This window comes from Carettochelys insculpta, chromosome 18, assembly GCF_033958435.1.
Source record: "Carettochelys insculpta isolate YL-2023 chromosome 18, ASM3395843v1, whole genome shotgun sequence".
Taxonomy (NCBI): domain Eukaryota; kingdom Metazoa; phylum Chordata; order Testudines; family Carettochelyidae; genus Carettochelys; species Carettochelys insculpta.
In genome coordinates this window covers 13042852-13063977 of record NC_134154.1, presented here as the reverse complement: position 1 = coordinate 13063977, position 21126 = coordinate 13042852, and the positions used below count along the sequence as shown (strand labels likewise).

The 21126-nt window shown below is 47.6% G+C and overlaps 1 protein-coding gene across 8 annotated transcripts in view; it reads left to right on the top strand.

Annotated features, from left to right (window-relative positions):
• Positions 1–7802: 7802 nt before the first annotated feature.
• ARVCF (ARVCF delta catenin family member) overlaps positions 7803–21126 on the top strand; it is a 529785-nt gene continuing 516461 nt past the window's right edge. For 2 of the 8 annotated variants that reach the window (XM_075012627.1, XM_075012629.1), the window contains exon 1: positions 8239–8442. The gene's annotated coding sequence lies outside the window, so the exon portion shown is untranslated. Of the gene's footprint in view, positions 7966–8237; positions 8443–21126 lie in introns of those variants that run through there. The other 6 variants (XM_075012624.1, XM_075012628.1, XM_075012622.1 and 3 more) reach the window with 5 other exon arrangements.

Genomic DNA, 21126 nt, shown 5'->3' with positions numbered 1-21126 from the left:
GGCTGGGATTGGAGCTAGTGTGGGGCTAGGAGCTCCAAACATTTGTACTTAACTGTCTCTAAGTTTGCTCCTGCTGTGTGAGGGGGCAGATGCAGAGCAACAAAGGCACCGCGCTCTGAGAGATATCTCTGGACAGCCCCGAAAGCAAGTAGTGGTCTCCCAGAAGTGACGTGCCATGCTCCATCAGCAGTGGCAGAGGCCAAGACAGTCAGCAGAGGCCATCGGGGAGGGGTGGTGGTGGCTGATCGCACTGTGCCCCCAACCCGCTTACAAAATTTCATGTTTGCCTGCTTTGCGCACCACTGGTCTAGAGCAGTGAATGGTGCTACTAGTTCCTCCTGCTTATTCCTAGATGCTTAATGACCTCACAAGAGCTAAAAGAATACATTAGACTTTCCTAATTTTACTGTGACTGTCCATATGAAAAACTAGAAGATGTACCCAGGGTTGCCAGGGCTCCAGTGCTATGGTTACACTAGAGTGTTTTGTGGGCAAAACCCTGGTTTTGTTGGCAAAACTCATTGGGCGAGCATGTGCAAACGGAGATTTGTGAACAGTATCTGGACAAAACACAGCACTTTTGCTGGCAGTGTTCTGCGTCAAAGCTTTGACACCGAATGTTGAACCTGTCAACAAAAAAAGCTGTGTGGCCTCTCTGGGGAGTCTTCTCTTGACAGACAGGGCACCCACAACAATGGGCTGCTCTGTTTGCTGTGCTTCTGGGCACCTGTTTTGTTGAGAGAGCAGCCAAGCAGTCTATCTGCTCCATTGACAGGGCAGAGTGCTCTCCCAATTGGCTCTTGTGTGTGGCCGCACTCTGTCAACAGAAGTTTTGTCGGGAAATCTCTTCTGACAGTGACTTCTGTTGACAGAACTCTGTAGCATAACCATAGCCCAGGTGTGGGATTTGCAGGAATCAGGTTTTGGAGGTGAGGAAGGGCTTAGGGCAGTGTGTGTGGGATGTAGGAGTCAGGGCAGGGGGTTACGAGGTGTGGGAGGGCCCAGGGCTGGGGATGGGAGGTGCAGGATTTAGAGTATGGGGGGTGGGGAGGACTCAGGTCTGGGGTCTCAGAACATAGGACTGGGAGGTCAGGGGAGGGGGGCGCTTACCGGGGCCACCTGCAGCAGCGAGTGCAGCGCTGCTCCAGTGGCTATGGTTGCCTGGAGTGTTTGCAGAGACAGGGATCTGCACTACCCACGCCCCTTTCTGGTGCTGAGGCTAAGGGCATGGGGATTGTGCTGCAGCTATGGGGAATGGGGGCGAGGGGGGGTCACACAGTCTGCCTGCCAGGTTCTCCCCCTGAGGCTGTGTGGCAGTTGCTACCTGGGGCAGGTCAGGGTGTTAGGGGCTGTACTGCCGTCCAGCAGGTACTCTCTGGATCTGGGGTGCTTTCTGCCTCCCACCCCCATGGTCATTGGTGAGTGTAACTGCCCCTTCTCTCCTACCCTTCCTTTTCCATGTGATGTTCAATAATCACACTCCATACACAACCCCTTATCATGGAACCACCAAACCCTGACATCGCTTTATGTTAGGACAAAAGGAAGCTGCATACCAAATTTGGTCATCCTAGCTCTTACCATTTAGGAGGAGTTCTTGAACAAACAGATGCACACACTGAGGGCTGGATACACAGACAGATGCATAAACTCTTTAAAATATATAGTAGATTATAGCCACAGGAATGTGAGAGGAAATGTATTACACAACTGATTTAGAGGAGAAGTGGCTTGTGAGGCTTCTGTTTAATATGCCACTTGAACCTGATGGTTTAATTAGCTGGATCCTACAAGCATTATGATAGTAAGTTCAACTGAAGCCAAGGGAAATTCCAGGCAGAGGGCTCTTACAGAATCAGTCCCAGTTTTTATTATAGATGCTACCCATCTGCAAAGTTATAATTGTACTGTTGTATCTCATAGGGGTGTTGTCTTAAAAAACATATTTTCAGAGGTAAGTAAAGATTTTGCGTACCTCCATTTTGGATTGCCTAATTTGATGACTGGAAGAAGGGTCTGATTTACAAGGAGTGTCAGACTGAGCACCCAAAACCTGAGACCATATAAAGTCATGTTACTTTGAATATCTAATCTAACTGACGAATTTTCAGGAGGTTGGACTCACTTATTTTGAAGTGTAGGTGCTTCTGAGGTGCGTAGAGGCACATGTATTAATGTTTTCTTATATGAAAGCATACTTCCAACAACTGCAAAAAGAAGTTCTGCTTCAACCCTTCTGAACAATTAGCGTGGTATGGAGGTTCTTGGGAAGAGAAGGGAGATCTGGTTTTGATTTTTGACTGTGAGAATTCCTATGGTATTTGGAAACGGTATTTTATAAAGTGCTTTTACTAATATGTACTTTTGTTCAGAGATCACTTTTTGAAAAAGACAAAACTCATGGAGGTGAATGAGAATTTTAGCTGAATAAGGAGAGCAATATTGAGCCCAAAAGTAATACATACAGATGAAGGACTCTAAGGATGTGTTTCACTACAGCTCTGTTTCAAAATGAGAGCTTTTGAAATAGAACATCGAAAGACGGCCTTTCGAAACAGAGCATCCACGCACGCCAACAGGGACTGAAGGTTTGGTCTGTTCTTCCAAAAGGCCTCCAGCACAATTTCAAAAGGGAGCATCCACGCATACCAGGGCACTCTTTTGAAAGAACGGGGCAGGAAGCGCCACAGGCAGGGTTGCATGACGGATGAACCCTTTCGGGGCCACCACCTGCCATCCCCTTAAAGGGTCCCCCCCACAGGCCTTGGTCTGCACACGCATAGGGCCAGCAACCTGTCTCCAAGCACATCGAGAGAGAGAGAGCGGAGGAGGCATTCTGGGCCCCCATGGACCCCGAGCAGCATCCCCCCAACATCAAGGCTGTGGCCAGTGCACTGGGTGTGGTCCTGGTCGCTGTGCTCCAGTGGCTCTGGGTGGCCACTCTACTGTCCGCCCTCCGGGAGGCTGTCCTCAGGGCACGACATCCCCAGCCAGTCCTGAGGGTCATCTGCTGCTTGTGGAGCTTCCCCACAAGCAGCAACTGGTGGGACTGTCTGGTGCTGGAGGACTGGGGCGATGACTGGTGGCTACAGAAGTTCAGGATGGCCAAGGGGATGTTCCTGGAGCTGTGCCACTGGCTTGCCCCACTCCTCCAGCACTGGGACACACACATGAGGTCGGTGCTGCCCCTAAAGAAAAGGGTGGCCATCACCCTGTGGAAACTGGCCAACCTAGACAGCCACCAATCTGTCGGCCACCAGGTCAGGGTAGGCAGGGCCACTGTCGGGGCTGTCCTCAATGAGGTAAGCCATGGCTGGGTCACACCCATGCCACACACAGGGGTCCCCCAGCAAGGAGCACTATGGGGGACCGGTGGGGCATCCCCCGCCAGGGACAGGGGTGGGGAATCGTGGTGGGCAGGTGTGGAGGTTGCATCCCAGGCCACACTCATGAGCACATCCCCCACTGCCCCACAGGTAGTCTGTGCCATCAACAAAGTGCTCCTGCGGCAGCTGATCCATGCCAGGGACCTGGACAATGCCATGCAGGGCTTCCTGAACTGCTCTGGGGCCCTGGACGGCACCCACATCACCGTCAGGGCCCCAGAGCACAGTTGCCGGACTTACGTGAATTGGAAGGGCTACCACTCCATGGTCCTGCAGGTGCTCATCAATGCCAATGGCCGGTTCCAGGACATCTGTGTGGGCTGGTCTGGCCGCGCCCATGAAGCCAGAGTTTGCACGAACTTGGGACTGGGACACTGCATGGCCAAGGGGACCTTCATCCCCCAGTGGGAGCTGCCTGTTGGGGACATGACAATGCCGTCATGTATTGTGGCGGATGCGGCCTACCCCCTGCAGGCTTGGCTCATGAGGCCATACACGGAGCACATCCAGCCGAGCCAGGACCATTTTAACGAGCAGCTGAATTGGGCCCACAATATTGTGGAGCAAGCGTTTGTCCGCCTCAAGGAGCGCTTTAGGTGCCTCTACATGAGGCTGGAGGTGGGTCTGGCTGATGTCTTGGCAGTGGTTGGGGCCTGCTGCACCCTGCATAACCTCATCGAGGCCAAGAATGAGCCATTCATGCAGGGGTGGGCTGCTGAGCTGGGCCACGGGTACGAGCAGCCCCCTGCTGCCCGGTGCCTCCTGGCCCAGGAGGATGGGGTGCAGATCTGGGAAGCTCTGTGCCAGGTCTTTGAGTGGGGGCCACCATGACCCCCCTACCCTGCACACACACACACCACCATCCTGTGCGCACACACACACACCCCACCACCACCACCCATGCACAGGGGACATGGAGTGGAACACAAAAATAAACTCTTTACTTAAAACAACTGCATACAACTATTTTTCAAAAATTATTTACAAGGGGGGTGGAAAGGGTAATGGGGGCAGGGGGTAACTATTTACAGGAGTGGAGCAGCCTTAGTGGGCTTCCAGGGAGCCTCTGGGGGCCTCCATGAAGGGAGTCGGTATTAGCCCTCTAGGGGGCTTGACAGGCATGGTCCCCATTGACCACGCCTTGCCCGTTTTCCGCCCATGTCCAGGAACTCCATTGGGGCTGGGCTGAGGCCGGCAACACGGGCAGGTAGGGGTGCAGCTGGCACCAGGCCTGTGCAAGGTCGGCACAGGGGAAGCAGAGGGCGGGAGCCACGGCCTTCTCCTGCTTGGCCCTGGCTAGCAGCACCTGGGCCAGCAGGACAAGGTTGGCTGGGGGGCAAGGGGGTTGGGACCAGGGCAGCAAGGTTGGGCATTTGGCAGGGTGCACTGGGAGGGTAGGGTCGGAGGGTGGGGTGGGGGGAAGCTGGGAGGCCAACTGGGGGACTGGGGAGAGTGGGTGGGTAATGGGTGGACGGGGGTGGGGTGGGGGCGGGAAGGATGGCTGCGGGAGCGGCTGGTGATGAGGTGGCAGTTGGAGCCGGGTGGCCGACCACGGCCTGGGTCAGGGTGTCCAGGTTGGCCGCCACCCGGTCCCAGGCCTGCTGCTCCATGTCCAGCCACTGCCGCAGCATGCTGGAAAGATCCTGCAGTGTGGGCTGCATCCCCTGTTTCCTCCTCCCCACCCCGGTGGTGCTGGTGGATGGCCTGGTGCCAGGCCCACACAGGGACAGAACGGGGTCTGGGATGCTCCCCTTTGCCCTCAGTGGTCAGGCTGGTCCGGCCACTGGCTACAGGAGCTGTGGAGACAAAAGGGGAGAGCGGAGTTGGGGGGACATTAGTCCCAGGCACAGAATCTTGTGCCCCCCCAGGTGCCCTGCAATGCCTACGTCCCGGCATTCCGTGCATGGATGCCAAGGGCGCAGGCTTTCCCAAGCCACCCCTCTGGTCCCTCCACAGCCGGCCAGCCTGTGGTGCTGTCCTGCCCACGTGGCACTGAGCACTGTGCATTGACCCCCTGCCCAGGCCTTGGGAACGTGGCCATCTGGGGTCCACCGGCCCCGGGGGTGGCAGGCATGTAGGAGGGCTGCAGCCACCCAGGGTGGGACTGAATATCCCCTCCACAATCCCTGGGGTGGCTGGTGTGTGGGTCACCTACCTGTGAGTCCCTCCAGGAAGCTGGGTGAGGTGTGGATGGATGGGGCCCGGCTGGACAGGATATTGGTGACGAGGGCCCCCTCACTTGAGCCCTCGTCATCGCTGGTGGTAGCCAGCCTCTGTGGGTGCCTGGTGCTGGACACAGGTCCAGTTCGTCCAGGGGTCCCACCTCCTTGGGCCCAAGGAGGCAGTCCAGTTCTTGATAGGAAGGGCAGCTGGTGGGAGATGCCCCTGACTGCCTGGCTGTGTCCTGGGCCTGGCAGTATCCAGGGTCCAGGTGGGGTGACCCCGGCCAGTGAGGCCCATGGTGAGGTGCTGGAATGCTGCCGCGTTCCTGCGCTGCACCCCTCTCTGGTGCAGGACCTCCTTGTCTGCCCAGAGGGCGAGAAGGTCCCGCAGCTCAGCATCTGTCCAGGAGGGGGCCCAGCGCTTGGGGGCTGGCTCCCTTTCTGGGAGTGCTCCCAGTTTCCTTGGGGGGCCCCTGGGGTGGGCAGGGGTCGGGGTGCTGGCCATGATATTGAGGAGGGTGCTGGTCTGGCTGGAGTGTCGTCTCAGGGAGCAGGCTGTGCAGCAGCGTGGGCTCCCAGCTGCCTGCACGCTCTCAGCTTCCTGTCTGAGGGTTTCTGGGAGCCTGCGTCCTTAGACACGACCGGACTCTGGAGCCATAGAGCGCCGCTTATGCTGTGAGCAGCGCCGCCGCCTGCCAGCTGATCGCAGCCATGGAGGACTCTCTCTTTCGAAAGTGCGGGCCGCAGAGCGTCTACACTTGCTCTCTTTCGAACGGAGGCACACTTCCCATTCCGGGAACGGAGGACTGACTTCAAAAGAACGGGGGAGCTCTTTCAAAGTTAATTTCGAAAAGAGCGCCGTGTAAGTGTAGATGCTCTGTGGGTTCTTTCAAAAGAACTCCATCTTCCGACCTGGATTTCAAATGTACTTGCTAGTGTAGACGCCTCCTAAGTATATGCAGCACAATAAAAGATGGTTCAGTTTGTAATGTTTCCAGCTCATGTATTTTGTTGCCTGATTCAATATCTGGCATTCCCTATAGTCCCAGCTCCAGGACTGGTCTGACTGCAAGAGAATCTCTGCTTGCATTTGAAAAAAGTAAATGTCTTGAGTAGAGCAAAAGCTTGAAGATGTGGTATGAAATTTAAAGTTTTAAAAAAAGGAAAATCAATTTTTTTAAACTGTAGACTTTTTATAATTCTGATTTTTGGGCCCTGCTAAATATTTGAATGCTTGAACTTGTTGATACTGAGTTTATGTATTATTATGGTGGGGTGCTATGTAAAACTACTTGCAATCCTTTAACAACCAATCCGGTATCTTGGTATTCAATTCTTTCACTGACATCAGTGCAGATTTGGGGTATATCTGATTGTAAAATCAGATTCCTATTTGTTTGACGAGACTGCTGGACTAAAAGTGCTTGCTATCCAGATGCCCTGTTTCCTTTTCAGATTGTTACGTGTTTTAGAATCTGCAAAGTGTATATCTGTGATGTGTCATAAGGATTTTTAATTCCCTATTTTGTTTTTTTTTGTTAATCACCATGGCATTTCAAGCGATTAAACCAATTAACAGCCTTAAATCACAATGTATTTATTCCCAGACTGCATGCGACTTTCTTTCCCTCTTAGCGGGTGGTTAATTCCACTTTGACGGACATTTATGCTGTCCAATGCCAAACTGCGCTATCAGGCAGTGACCAGACTTGAGGAACTTCACCAATGAGCTGGTCGTTGCTGGGTTTAACAAAACAACGATGGGAAAAATGGCTCTCGCGGACTGCGTCGTTTTGTTTGCCGACTGCAGGCGGACAGCTGCGAACTGGGGGTGGGGGCGAGAAGCAGCACCAGTAGCAGTACCGTTGTCTGGATTTGGAGCACAAGTCAGCTCTTGTCCCCTACTCTCCCGCTTGCCCCTAGCACAGACACACCAGCCTGACTGCCCTGGAGGGAGGGGACATGAGTCCTGCTTCCATCACTCCGCATCCCCTCCTCCCTCCACATGCGATGCCGAGGAGGGATTAACACCCCGCCGAAAGGAGTTGGAAGGATGACTAGCAGCACCCGTTAGTTTGCAAGGTCCAGCGGCGGCTCTGGCGGGCCCCTCACAGAGGGGCTTTGGGAAGGGGCCTGTGGGAAATTAGGCATTCAAGCTTCACAGGTGACTGTGAAAGGTGCCCCTCAGGGCAGGGTACGGGCACGCCGTTTAAACAGACGTTATTCCTCAGCATTGTCTTGGCGGGAGGTGGGGGCAGCTTTTTGGGAAGGACCGTATGCCCGGCTGATTCTCCGTGGGACACGAAGAGCGCCAGCCCCTGTAGGAAGATAATGGCAGCAAGTTGGTCTTTTAAAAAGTAGGAATCCCAAGTGGGTTTTTTTCCCTAAGAAAAACAGCAAACAACCAACCCAAAAAGGTAAATAAAATCAGTTCAAAGCTCCCTCCTTTCTTCCCCCCTCTGGAGAGGGATCTGTTCTTGGTTCCCCTTTGTCAATGAGGTGGGAGGGGGGAGATTCAGTCAGAGCCTGATGCAGCAACTCTGTTCTCTCGGTAGATGAGGAGGGAACTGAATCTGCATCCGACGTGCTCGTTGTGATCCTTGAAGAGGAATTTATGAGTTGGGGGATGGAAAGGCGTTCAGTCCAAATCGCAGGCACCTCCGGCGTGTCTCCTGGGGTCGGGGAACAGGCAGTAGGGATGTAAAGGTGTTTCCTGCTTCTGGGGAAAGAAAAGGGGGAAGAGGACGAGGGTCGGTTGCTCTCCCGCTGATCAGTTGCTGATTATTTTATTTCAGAGGGTTTGTTTGATTTTTGGTGCACCGCTTCGTCGTGATTCCCCTGAAGCCGGAAGAGGCAAAGAAAATAAGCCCAGGACAGAAACAGAAGACGATATGGTGAGCAGATCATTGGGGGAGAAGGAACTGGACTGTTTTGTATCACGGATCTAGTGGGTGAAGTGAATTTAGAATGACTTTGCATCACGCTTGCAGCAGCCGAGCTTTGTTTGCTTAAGGTTGCACTTCAGGCTTGAAATGATACGTGTTTGTTTGTCCTGTGATATGCACTGGGAGAGCTGAGCTATGCGAATAGCTAAAATTGCAAATAGCCGCCAGACGCGCGCGCGCGCGCGCGCGCAAACCGTAAATAAACCAACAATGTGTGTTAATTCTGCAATATGATGGACAGCTCTCGTCATGGAGGGAAATGACTATTGCTCAGGTTATTTGTGGTGTGCATAGGGATGAGCCTCTTGCTTTGTAGCACAGAGCAAGCAAAACTAATCTTTTTAGCTTAATTTGTGACTTGATTAAATCCTCTTGCAATCTTACCATCCAAAGGAAGTGTTTTTTACTTTTTATTTGCAGTATTACTTTGCAGAGGTATAACTTAATGTTTCCAAAACTTGAGCAAATCTTCAAAACGTACAGATCACGCATATAAATGACAGAGACCTTCTCTTTTTTATATACTGTAGTAGATAGAGTCTTCTGAAATATTTATTTCCAGTTTTTATAATGCACTCTTGTGGTTAATTATGATGAACTCCAGATTTTATTCTTAGCATGTTCAAAATATACTAAGCTGAATTTTCCACAAGTTATATCACTTCACATTCCAATTCTATTAATCTTTTTAAACATTAACAGTATGACATTCACAAATAGGTGCATAAATATTTTTCCTTACTGTAGTGAGGATTTTTATGGTAACACTCTTGATTGCAAGTGACAGAATGTTGACAGTGGCTAATTGTATCTTTGGATGCAGTGCTGCAGTCTGCACCTATTTCAGCTTCTATGGCTTAAAGCGGTATCTTACTAAACTGCAGAAATTCTGTATTGTCAGTACTTGAATCTGACATCTTCTAAAAATGTCAGAAGAAACTGGAATAAGATAAAAGTGCAGTTTCATATTAAGTCTCCTTTGGAGCAAATTAGTAAGTGTTATATTAAACTAGCACTGCATATATATGAAGTCTGAAAGAATTGGAAGATTGGATGATTCATAGTTTATACAGAAAAACAACTTGTGAACTGCATTGTGGCCCCAGTAATGCAAAATATTTAGATAGATGGTGTTAAATTTATTTTAAGCAATGTCTTGGTAAATGGTTATCTGAAATATTTAAATTATACGCTCCATTAGCAAAATGGCTTTTTTTCCTTGGCTAGAGGAATGTATTTGGTGGGCAAGGTTTAGAGGAATAATGCATGTTTTGTCTAATGATGCTTAGGCTTTGTTTTATTTGATACTGGTTGTTATCCATGCAAAAGTGCCATTGCTGATGTGCTTTTATTTCATGGCTCCCCTGAACATAAATAACTAAAGCAGTGGATTTAACCATAGATTTGAACTGATACTATGTAGAAATAACTAATTAAAAATTATATCCCATTGCTTGTGGTTTTTCTCTGTTAATTCAAAATTCCTGCAGTAGAACTTGATTTCAGTAATACTTTGTTGTTGGAAGAACTAGTAGCAAAATGCAGTTTGCAGGATATATTGTTTGTAAGTAGTGCACTGGCAGAGGGTAGACTACTTCCTTTTAGTTGTACTTTATATTTTGCATAAGCTATAGTGGAGACTGGCATTTTATCATAGAAGTTTGTGTGCATGAATATGTTATACAAATTTAAGCATCTTTTATTTTATGTAATTCAATCAGCACTATTTTGCATTGTTTTTGGTAGATTTAAATTCACATCTGAAACTGTATACTGTCAGACAGTCTGCCAGAACTGTTGTAATACTAGATTTATAATTTGCTGCTCTTAATGATTTATATCCACATAATAAAATATTGACGCATATGCTGTAAACAAGTGCCTTTATAGCTGAAGAGTGAGACTACATTTAGTTTATCCACTTCCAGTTTAAGGGAAGTATGACACTGTTATGTAGTGGATTGTGTTAATAATTTCTGTCAGTGTAATCTCTAAAAAAGAAGTTCTGATAAAATATTGCTCTCCTGCTCCTCACATCTTCTTAGGAGAATAAGGACCAAATTTTGTTATGTTAGTATAGATTGGATTTAGTGATTACTCTGGGTTTACACCTGTCATATTGAAAGTAGAGTCTAGCTCCTTGTCTTTAGTGTAAATTCACATCTCCTTGCAGTTCAAAAGAGTCAGTCATCAAAGAATATTTACCTTCCTAACACAGAACACTTAGGACACAATGCAACAAGGCAAACTTTGCATTTTCTCCAAAAATTAGTGAAAAATATTGTATTGATATAACATTAAAAACAAGAAAAAAGACATCCTGTGCTATTCTTTGGTACACTGGCAGAATAGGCATTTTTACATATGTAATCAATAAATAAGGCTAAGGTTTTGGCATGGGTAATTTTGGTAAAGGTAAGAGACAGACAGGGCTTGGGCAATAAATAATAAATAATTGAAGCCACCGCCCTGCTGCCTAGGGCTGACAGCTGGACCCCAGCCTCAAAGGATTGAAGTTGCTGAGGCTATAGAAAATCACAAACTCAATGACCAACCCATAGCCTTAACGACCACAGTCATGTATTCAGCTGTCTTTGGAAAGCAGGGAAAGTTGATCTCATTATTAAAAATATTTCTGATCTGTCTTTCACTATCCATTTGAAAGAAAGCAAAATAAGTCTGAAAAACAGTGGCACATTTTCTATTAGCTCTTTCCACTTCCTCAACCATCAAAACCAAACAATCCACAAGAGCTTGAGGGTTCTATTATGATATACCAAGGTTTTAGGGCTCTAACTCCTGTGATCTAGACCAAGATGAACGTATGTGAAAAATCTGGTAAGATTGGGATATGCAAATTAATATGCGTACACTTGTGGTCACCTTATCTCTAAAAAGATATTTTGGCATTAGAAAATGTTAAAAAAAGGGTAACTAAAATAATTAGGGGTTTGGAATGGGTCCCATATGAAGAGAGATTAAAGAGACTAGGACTTTTCAACTTAGAAAAGTGGAGACTAAGAGGAGATATGTTAGAGGTATACAAATTATGAGTGATGTGGAGAAAATGAACAAGGAAAAATTATTTACTTGTTCCCATAATATCAGAACTAGAGGACACCAAATGAAATTAATGGGCAGCAGGTTTAAAACAAATAAAAGGAAGTTCTTCTTCACACAATGTACAGTCAACCTGTGGAACTCTTTTCCAGAGGAAGCTGTGAAGGCTAGGCCTGTAACAGGGTTTAAAAAAGAGATAGATACATGCCTGGAGGTTAGGTCCATTAGTGGCTATTAGCCAGGATAGGTAAGGAATGGTGTCCCTAGCCTCTGTCAGAAGGTGGAGAGGGATTACAGGAGAGAGATGGCTTGATCATTAGCTGTTCGGTTCACTCCCTGTTGGGCACCTGGCAGTGGCCACTGCTGCCAGACAGGATACTGGGCTGGATGGACATTTGGTCTGACCCAATATGGCTGTTCTTATGTTCTTAATTATGTGCTTTTTGTTTTCTGTCTCTCTGCAATGTTTGGTAATCAGATTTTCAAAAAGTGGCCCTTTGGTATCCACAGATATGCTGTTCTGATTGCCAAATGGTTGGCAGCAAGCCTTTCAAAAAATGGAGTTTACTACACTTTGCTGCCTTTTGCATTCTGAGCTCAACCACAAGAGTTAGAGCCCTAAAACTTTGGTATAACATCAGGGAACCCTAAAGGTTTTGTGCATTGTTTGGTTTTGGTTGTTGAGGAAGTGTTTAAATTTTTAGAAGTGTATGCTTCTTTACAGGCTACAAAATACTTGCTGGTCTTGATTCTAAATCTTTGCACTGCAGCCTCTCTCTAAATATCCCTTCACTATTCTAGCTCTCTCTCATCTAAACATTACTCATTCAGATAGTGTAGTTCTTGAGTAATCAGTTGCTGTGGCTTGCAGTGAGAAAACTTGAGTAAGGATTTGCAGGATCAGCCTTTTTTTTGATAATTTTACAAAGCGAAGTTAGGGTTTTAGGTCACAGGATCAATTTTGACTGGATTTGCTTATAAACGGAAAGGAATTATCATGCAAAACCTCTCTTGTGGCCTTTTGAAATGACAAGTTTGTCTTTATGTGCTGGTGGACAAGTGTAGCAGTCTCAGAGATCCACAGACTGCACTGGCATGGAGAAATTGGAGATATGTGAGTTTTGGTGTAAGAGACGGAGCCTCCATTTTAGTTTTGGGCAGCTGGTGGGAAACTTTCACTGGTGTTGCACTAGTTTTGAGGTACGAAGATTTCACTCTCCCAACACCGTAAATAAAGCACTGTCTGTGGGCACTTAGTCCACTTAAAAATAGAACGAAATGATAAAATTATGTTGTCACAAAATAGTGTGGAAGAGTTGGACACGTAAAATGGGGCTACTGCTAGAGCCCTATAAAGACTGCGGCACAAGCCCATGATTTTACAGTACTGACGAATTTGATGGTATTGGGAAGTAAAATAGTGTAATGGTAAGAAGACCTCATCAGTGGGAGCTGTCATTTGGGTGTAGTGACTGATTTGTGTGTTTTGGGGTCTTCAACTACTTAATCCCGTTTGTCTTTTATCTGTGAAAAATACCTGGTGGCAATTTTAAAAGGTATTAAGATTCATCAAGAACTTATGGGGAAGATGGTGCCTCTCTTACTTCACTAATCCATTTTATACTGTACTGTAAGACCATTTTGTGATGTTGGAAAATCTGAAGTATGCTGTGTTTCAACAAATATGACAGCATCCATAAGACGCTGTAAAATCTTTATTCCATATGATACTTGAGTGTACTATTTTAAATCTCCTGCATCTTTGCTACCATTTTTATAAGTATGGCTTTTCTGCTTCTTGTGCACAGCCTTTTTTTTATTTCAGAACCTTCTATAATATTTCCATGAACTACAGTGTAGAAATATGCCAGTGCACCAGTTTCTGATTTGTCGGTCGGTGAGAAATTGAGATTTTGCTACCTAAGCAGTATCATCTCCTTGCTGGTTCAGTGCTTGTGTGACATTTCAACTTGGCTAAAGATTAAAAGGAACTGTTGAGGTATCCTTCACAATTTTGTTTTTATTTGTATACTTACTGCTGTCATGAGACCTCGGAAGCTTGAAATCTGAAGCCTTACCAACAGTCTCTTTTCCTCCAGAACAGTGGGTTTTTTGTGGTTTACATAAGAATACTGAAGTATTTAGAGGGGGGGACAAATTTTTGAAGAATAACGTTGCAATAGTGAATAATGCAATGTGGTTTAAGGGGAAAAAGCAATTACAATTTTGGTGTAGGGAACTTTGCTATTATTTCATTATGTTAAAAATCAAGTACTGTACTTGATTTCCTCTCTCCCGTCAACCCCTTTAGAACTGTGCCCTTTATTCATCTTGAGAGTGTATGGGTAGGACTTCCTGTTCATAGAATCATAGTATTGGAAGGGGTCTTGAGAGATCATCTGGTGCTGTCACCTACACTCGTGGCAGGACTAAGTACTTTTTACACCATCACTGGGAAGTGTTTGTCTAGTATGCGCTTAAAAATCTCCAAAGAAAGAGATTCCTTAACCTTATGTGTTGACATTCTTATCAATTGACTTCCAAGACCTTCATTCTCAGTTGGGTACATTTTAAGTTGTAATACAGTGTTGTTCAAATCACAGTCCCATTGAGTTATTTTGGGCTCTATGTAGTTGTGAGGTCCTCCTGGGCAAAACACTGTACAGATCAAAGTTTCACTCTGTATATTGCACATTATGTCGCTTAGGAATGGATTTATTTCAGAACTTATTTCTGGGGCATAGAATATGCACTAGGTGCTTTCCAAGCAGAAAAAGGAGGACAGTCCATGTCCCAAGGTTGCTTACAATCTAAAAACCAGGGGTGTGGGAGGAAGGTTATGATATTAAGTTTGATTTGTAAACTGTTGGCAAAAAGCTTGAGAAGTATTTTTCAATCTCCTCCCCATAGTTGTCTTAGCAGAGGAGAGTATTCAGTGAAGAAATTCAACATGAAGAGAAAAGAGGTCTGAAGGATGAGCTCAGGAATGCTGTCACATTTTATAAGGTTGGAAACTTGCATTAGTCCAAGTTGCAAGGACTGTTCTTGTGGAATAAAATGATGCGTAATGATGAGGTCCTAGATGGCCACAGACTGAGTACAGCACTGTAAATTGTTGTTTTTGTAGGGTTGTTTATATTACAAAGTGTGCTTTTGGAGATCTAATAGAAATGCACAGTAGGTAGTTTTGACAGCGTTCAGATCTCTGAACATACGTTAAAACAAAATCTTCTAAAAATTCAAGATTAATATCCATCGGAAAATGTATTAGAAATGTTTAAAATCTTGCTTATTCTTTAAAAATGTATTTAAGAAGACTTCCCAATTGGATCCATTTTGAATTGCCTAATTGGAAAGTTGTTAGCCTGTGGGAATACTGCAAGTTCAGACAGGTGTATATTAAATCAGTCTAGAGCAGAGTTAGTTGCACTGGGATTTTTTAAAAATATATAAATTAGATAAAGCATTGTCCTTGCAAAAAGCAGCCCCCTGTTAAATATGGGTAACAGATACAGTGTTGATATTTCTTGGAGATTAGAAATTCATCTGATTTGATATGCTCAAATATAAACAAGTACTCTGCTTTAACTGAATAGCTCCAGTGAAGATATTTCTTTTTAGGGAATTCTATCACTTATCACAGTGATCATGTCTTTGCTTAATTTATCTATTTTTGTTTCAGTGTGAAACAAGTTAGTGAAACCAAAGCCACTCTAGCCAGGGATTTAATAGTGTGTTAATCAATTGTTATGGCAGCATAATTTCTGCACATGACTTGGAAGCATATCAGCACAATTCCTCCAAGGGGCTTTTTCCATTACAAAACACAATTCTTGCTTAATATGGGTTATGCAATGAGAAAGTGTCACCTTTATTTTTCACAATTAAATCTTTGAGCACTGAATTATTCTGATTATGGAGAGCAATAGAAGTGCTCACTTAGATAACTAAAGTAGTCCTTTGTGTAACAGATGTTACTACTGGGTCCACTGCTCGCTTACTAGCGGACTAGTTAGGCAGTTGGATGTACAGAAGAGGATTCTATTAACTTAGTTTTTAGTATTTTAAGTTTCAAAACTGAAATCCTTTGTAAACCACAGACTAGTAGCAAAAGTTGGAGATGCCAAAATACATCAGATTCTTGGCTGCCTCGCTCTAAAGCTGCCTACTAAAATGTGTAGAGCCCTACAGAAATGACAGCCATGCAAAATGTGTCACAGACCGTGCAATCTGGTGTCCTGTGAAATCTAACCTCTGTGTGCTTTTACTCATACTATAATTAAGGGAAGTGGGGAACCAGAGCTTCTCAAACTTGGGTCCTGACCCAGAAAGGAGTAGCAGGTGGATCACAAGGTTATTTTAGGAGGGTCATGGTACTGCTATCCTTACTTCTTTGCTGCCTTCAGAGCTGGGCAGCCACAGAGCAGTGGTTGTAATGTTGGCTAGGTGCCCAGCTCTGAAGGCAGCACCGTGTCAGGAGTAGGGCAGAAGTAAGGGTCGCAATATCATACTCATGTTGCCCTTACTTCTGTGCTGCTGCTTTCAGAGCTAGGCGGTTGGAGAGTGGTGCCTGCTGACTCAGGTCCCGACTCTGCAGGCTGCAGTGCAACAGTAAGGGTGGCAATACCATACCAGGCCATTCCTACTTCTGCGCTGCTGGATTCCTGACCAGCAGCCTCTGCTCTTCAGCTGCCCAGCTCTGAAGGCAATGCTGCTGCCAGCAGCTGTACAGAAGTAAGGATAGTAATACTCTTGTGACCCTTCCACCTCCAATTTAAGCTAGGAACTCTACAATTACAACACCATGAAATTTCAGATTTAAATATGGGAAGTAATGAAATTTACCATTTTAAAAAACCTGTGATTGCGAAACTTGACCAACATGGACCGTGAACTTGGTAAGGCCCTAAAAATGTGTTATGTCTTGGGGAGTTGGGAATCTCAGTACGAAGCTAGCCCTTAAGTAGATTTCTGTTTGTACTGGAAAAACATTCACTTGGGTTGTTAGTAACTGTACGTAAGGCCCATCTCTAAGATTAGCTTTTCTAAAAGATTTTCTAAAAGTCCTTTTCGTAATTTTGTGCCTTTGGCAGCATTTTGTCAGTTTCATGTTAATTGGTAATTTAACTTTTTGTGATGTGCACTGGCATGATAATATCATCCCTGTGCTGACCTGGAATGTCAAGAGAGCATGTACCAGTACTGTAATAGCAAATCTGAACTGGAATGTGAAGAGGAATTAGGCAGGAGTATGTTCAGAGCAGAAAGTAGTCTCAAGAATTGTTGGTGTGATTGTTCTGGAGCTTTCAATAGCACCATCTGAACATCAGCTAATGTACAAAACACTCCTAAAATATTTGTTAGAATGAATTAAAAAATAACGATGGGCTGTTCAAATGGTGGACAGCAGTGGTAAATTGAAGTTTTAAACATTCAGCTTGACAATGTCCGTTTAGATTAGAACTTGTACAAAAGAACCCTTTGTGATTATTAGTGTAGTTATTTTTAGTCATGGCCTGCTCTTCATTTTGAGGCACCTAGTAAGTATTTCTAACTATGCATACCAGACTGAAGTGCTTTAAAAGCTAAATTTCTGAAAGTATAAAACCTTTTCCGTCTTGTGCCTCAACATCCATTTTGGGACTGTTGTATATAGTTCAATGTCACTCTAATCCCAAAGTGGAGGTTGAAGCACAAGAGGGAAAAGGTTTTATGCTTCTAGCAATTGTTCTTATTTGCTACGTATAACAGATTCAGGTCAGCTGTAAAATCCATGGGTACAGAATGCTTAAGTATGCATTTCTGATAATTAAGATCAGATCACTTCATCTCTATTAAACTTTATAGTAGTTCTTACTGTCACTTAAATTAGCAAATAGTAATCTGCTACAATATATAGTATGGAAATTTTGATTTAGAAGTAAACTTTATTAAAAAAGAAAGCCTATTAAATAAGTCTAACATATTTGAGAAAGCTTTAAGGCCAAAGTGTGATGCAAGAAAGCTTTATACATACCAATTTGAAAAACAGTAGCCTATGATGAAACTTGTCCTGTGCCAGTTTTGCAACTGTATAAATAATAAACAGAAAGTATTTCAAAAGCAAAATTTTACTGTATAAAGGAGCCATAGATGTACGAGTTTCCCAGTAAGTTTAAGATGTAATATCTTTCTATGAATACATATGATATTTAACTTTGTCACCATAACACCAAGAGAAGCATCAAATACATATCCTGACTTAAACTGGGAGGTTGCATCTACACGGACAGCCTCTATCAAGAGAGGAACTCCTCTGTCGACAGAACTCGCCGAGCATCTATGCGGCTAAAGTGCTCTGTTGAGAGTCTGTTGACAAAACTCAGCTGTTCCATTGGCACCATTACTCCTCTCTCCGTTCAGGTGTAACACCTCTGTCGCTGGTGTTTAGTTGGTAGAGTGACCGTGTAGATGGTTCTGTCGACAGACCAGGTACTCCGTGGTGGCCGGCAGCTGGAGCCGGGAGACTCCCTCTCCACAGCCGGCAGGGCTCTATGGTTACTGCTTTCACTTCCCCTTAAAGCAACAGGGCTTCAAGAGCCTAGTGTAAGCAGCTGGGGGCATGGTCACATGCTGGCAGCATGTGCTCAGTCCCATGCCCCAGCAGCCACTTCCCAGCTGGCACAAACATGGCACATGCTGCCCGGGACTGCCCTGGCCTTTCCCAGAAGCCATCCCAGGAATCTGGTCAGGGGAGCTACAAGTGGGCACTGTCCTGATCCAGCGCTGAGGTCCAGGACCTGATAGCCCTCTCGGCGGATGAGCCGCTCGTCCTGGATCCCAGTACCACGCGCCGGAATGCCCCAGCTACGTTCGTATAGCCAGAGCCCTGTCGCAGCATGGGCACCTGACATACACCTTCCAACAGGTGTGCAAAAATCAAGGAGCTGCACCAGGGCTAAATGCAGGCCAGGGATGCCAGGCACTGCTCAGGAGGAGGGGTGCCCTTCTGCCCCCACTGCGATGCCCTGCTGGGGGGCGATGACAGGGTGCCAAGCTGGGAGACAGTGGACACTGGTGAGGAGATCCCTACCACCGAAGCTGTCACCTCAGACTCAGAATCGTCCCCAGAACCACAAGACAGCTTGACTTCCAACCCTGATTCCAGTCAGGGCACATAGACCATTGCCCTGTCTTCCGGCCCCTCCAGAGCCACAGTCTCGACTCGGGCATCCCTGGACCTGTTTCCAGCACCCTCCATTGAGTGTCCCATGGGGAGCGTACACCTGTTGAGGGGGAGGAGCCAGGGTGTGCCATGAGCCCTGATGGGAAAGCCTCGCCAGGAGCCTATCTCCCAGGCATGCATCTGTGCCGTGCACCCATCGCGGCATCCAACCCAGACCCCAAAGGTGACCCCCTGGACACAGCTGCCAGGCCAATCACAGCTCCATGATGAGCCAGCTGACTTCCAGGACCTCGGGGGAGGCAGCTGCTTGCCCCTCCCATGCCTGGGAACACACCAGCCACCCAGGTGACAGGCCACCCCACACACTGCCCCTCAGGGCGCAGCTTCCTACTATTGGGCACAGCCGCAGGTGATGGCCAACACCTACTCTTCTGGACAGTGCTACAGGCTGCATGCATGCAGGGGGAGGCCCTCTAGGGGCGGGGCCCAGGAAGCCTGCTGCCCAGAAGTCCCCATCCAACATGGTCTGCTGTCCAGGGGGCAAGGGTACACACACCCCCAAAGGACCCATCCCATGGTGTGGGGGGGGACTGCTGCCTGCAGGGGAGGGCTAGGCCAAAGGGGCTGTGCAGCAGTATGACCCCAGTGCTCCCCCACCTTCCCACGCTAGACCTGCACCATCTAGGGGCCAAGCCAGCCCTGCCACCCAGCCAGGCAGCCCTGGTGAGGAGCCCGAGTCAATGGGACCAGGACAAGCTTCACCCAGGGAGGACATATCACCACCGCTGGCATGCACCCATGGCCCAAGGGTCTGTTGCCACCCAGCAGAGAATGGCTACCGGGCATTGGCAGTCGCCATCCGGGAGCAGAACGCCAATGCCTGGAGCAGCTGGAAGTGGACTGGGAGCAGCTGCAGGCGGAGCAGGGACAGCTGCAGGCTCAGGTGCAGTCCTCGGAACTTTGGCTAGCCCAGGTGGACCATGCCCTGAACCTGGTCAAGGCCTGATTGGCCCGGTGTTCTGGGCCCCTGCCACCCCACAATTCCTGCCGCTGATGTCCCCTCTGCCACCAAGTCCATGCCACGGGTACTGTTACAGGTCATGAGGTGGGCAGCGGCAGTAACGCATGCCCTCCAGATCCCTCTGCTTCCTCCAGCCTCCCCACCGCCCCCACCGAGCCTGACTACCCACTCACCCCTACCTCCCTATGGTCCTGACCCAGCCCTAAGGTGGCTACTGGACCAAGGGTGGGCGGGAAACCTGTGGCCTGCATGGCTTGAGGCCATTCAGGCCCCCCAGGATGGTGCCCCGGGTCCAGTTCAGAGGCCCCATCATCCCAACCTCCACCCCATAGCTATGTGTGTAGTTCACAGATGTACATAGTCCATATAGAGGTCTTTATTTTTGCAAAGTTAGTTGGTTTAGGTCATTCACAGTTATCTATTGTTTGGCAAATGGCTTTGGCTTTTTTTGTAAAGGTTTGGTTGTTTTAAGATCATACCCCACATGCTTCCTTTTGGGTCTGGGTGGTGTGGGGTGACGGGTTGGGGGCTGGAAAAGCTGCAGGCCTGGGGCATCCCCGGTGGTGACCTAAGGAGGGTTATCGAGGGTCATGGGTGATGTGTTCCCACAGTGCGTCCTGGATGTGGACCCCCTTGGCATGTGCCTGCTGGCTAGGTGCAGCACCCGGGTGTTCGCAGGGGCTGCCACCCTCCGGACCCCACTCCTGCGGAAAGTCCTCCCCCTTCCACTCCGCCAAGTTATGGAGGGTGGAACAAGTGGCTGCAAAGCGGGGAACATTCTGCTCCCCCATGTCAAGCCAGTTCAGGGGGCACTGGAACCTCTCCTTCACATGCCCAAAGGTGAGCTCAGTGGGGTTCCATGCCCATGCCAGCCTGGTGTTGAATTTTTCCTGGGTGGGGTCCAGGTGCCCTGTGTAGGGCCTCATTAGCCATGGGAGGAATGAGTAGGCTGCATCCCAATGATGCACTGGTGCATCTGTGTGTTCCCAATGGCCATCTCCCAGTGGGGGATGCAGATGCACACCTCCATCTGCTGGAACAGGCTGGAGTTCTGGAAAACTCTCACGTCATGACACTGGCCCAACCACCTGATGTAGATGTCAAGGAATTGTCCTCGGCGGTTCACTGGGGTCTGTATCACCATGGAGTGGTGGCCCTTCTTATTAAGGTATTGGCCAGCACTGTGTTCTGGGGCCTGGATGGGGATGTGGGTCCCATCCGGTGCCCCGAAACAGTTGGGAAAGCCGCTGTGGTTGAAGCTGGTGATGAGGGTGTCCACGTCGCCGATCCACACCAACCTCCACAGCAGGACGGTGTTGATGGCTCGCACCACCTGTGGGTGGGTGTGACCAGATACACTTCTGAGGGTGTGGGGTGGATGGGGCCC